We start from the raw sequence: 1,706 nt of genomic DNA on the forward strand, positions 1-1,706 counted from the left end.
TGTGGTTCGACATAACCCTATACTATGCTACAATTGAATCTTGAAAGAGGTGTAAATTGTAAAATAGTAAAGTGTTATCAATAAATTTATTTGTCGAAAACGCCTTTTAATATACGAAAGTGATGAAACTAACTTACTAACTTTTATTTATTGTTATTTACTTTCCGCATTTTATTTATTCTTTAATACCAACCTTCCTTAAGGAAGAAGTTTGGTTTGTTAATAAAATGAACCTAAAAGGGAGTAAATAAATAAAAGGTCACACTAAGCTGACCCGGACACCAGCCTGACCTGGACCAAGCTGCTCAAGCAAGCAGCTGAGCGGACATGCTTGGCCGCTCAGCCTAGCACCAGACTAGTACTGACACAGTCAGAATTCAAGCTTGACACAGTCAGACATGAGCTTGGCACATGCCCAAGTTGCTCAACAAGCAGCTTAGCAGTGCAACCAAGCAGCTCAGTGGAGAACCAGACTCCTGCCTAGATTAGCTAGCACCAGACCACGTTTCAGTCAGCACGGTCAAAGCTGCTGAACAAGCAGCTTAGCGGTGCAACAGGTGTGTTAAGCGGTGTGCACCCAGACTTGACTTAGCCATCAAACAAACCATGAAGTTACCAATGACCTCAGCTCAAGTAGCCCACCATAGGCTTTCCAAAGTAGCTCACCATAGTTAGTTTCATAGCTCACAACTAGCTTTGATGAGTCAAGCATAAGGAGGTGACAAAGCTGCTTGATCAAGGGCCCAATCCCATGCTGAAGGGTTTGGTCAGCTGCTTAGCGGGGCTGACAAGCAGCTCAATAGCGCACATTCCATTCGAACAAAACATATATCTCTCACATTTTCACTCACATTTTTCCTAGAAATTCTTCTATGAAGTTCTCTCTTCTTGTTCTTAGCTCTTAGGAACTTTATTTAAGTAAGTTTTGTAATTTTAGTTTATAATTCAAGAGGAGAAAAGGAGAAGGCAAATGAGATGCAAAAATCAATTTTGTAATCTCATTTGGAACTCAAAGCATCCAATCCTTGGATGGATGGCTCATGCTCCTAACAATTTCTTTTGAATATGGTTATGTATTTCTACTTCTTCTTATATTCTAAAAGATTTGAATTTTAATCATTCAAGTTGGTGCTTTGATTAATTTTACTTGTTTGAGAAATTATTAATGCTCTTTTTACATCAAGTTGGCGCTTTGATTAATCATCACTTTTGTACATTAGAATACCATTAAACCGGTGTTAGAATTTATTCCACAAAACCGAGATGGTATTCAAAGGTACTTAATAATTATGTAATAGGGGATTGCTTCGATACCATTATACCGACGTTAGAATTTATTCTAAAAAGCCAAGATGGGGCAAAGAAGGAATAACATATTTACATGATTATTAGAAGTAAGTTGTAACTGGAATATTCTTGAAACCATTATACCAGTGTTGGAATTCATTTCAACAAAGCCGAGATGGCGAACAATGAATAAAACCGAGTTCACTTACTTAATCAAATAAAAAGAAAACACACCGAAATGAGAAAGGGAAAACCTAAACCTTCCTTCCTCAAAATTAACTTTCAACAAAGATCAATCCTGTTGTTGAGACGTTGTGCCATAGCATCCAGGTAAGCTTGTCCAAAAACTGGTTCTTGTGATGCATGTCCAGAAGACTCCCTCTGAGTAGTAGCATATGGCTATTGAGTATCATCTTGAT

Source organism: Lupinus angustifolius, unplaced genomic scaffold (genome assembly GCF_001865875.1).
Source record: "Lupinus angustifolius cultivar Tanjil unplaced genomic scaffold, LupAngTanjil_v1.0 Scaffold_436, whole genome shotgun sequence".
Classification (NCBI taxonomy): Eukaryota; Viridiplantae; Streptophyta; class Magnoliopsida; order Fabales; family Fabaceae; genus Lupinus; species Lupinus angustifolius.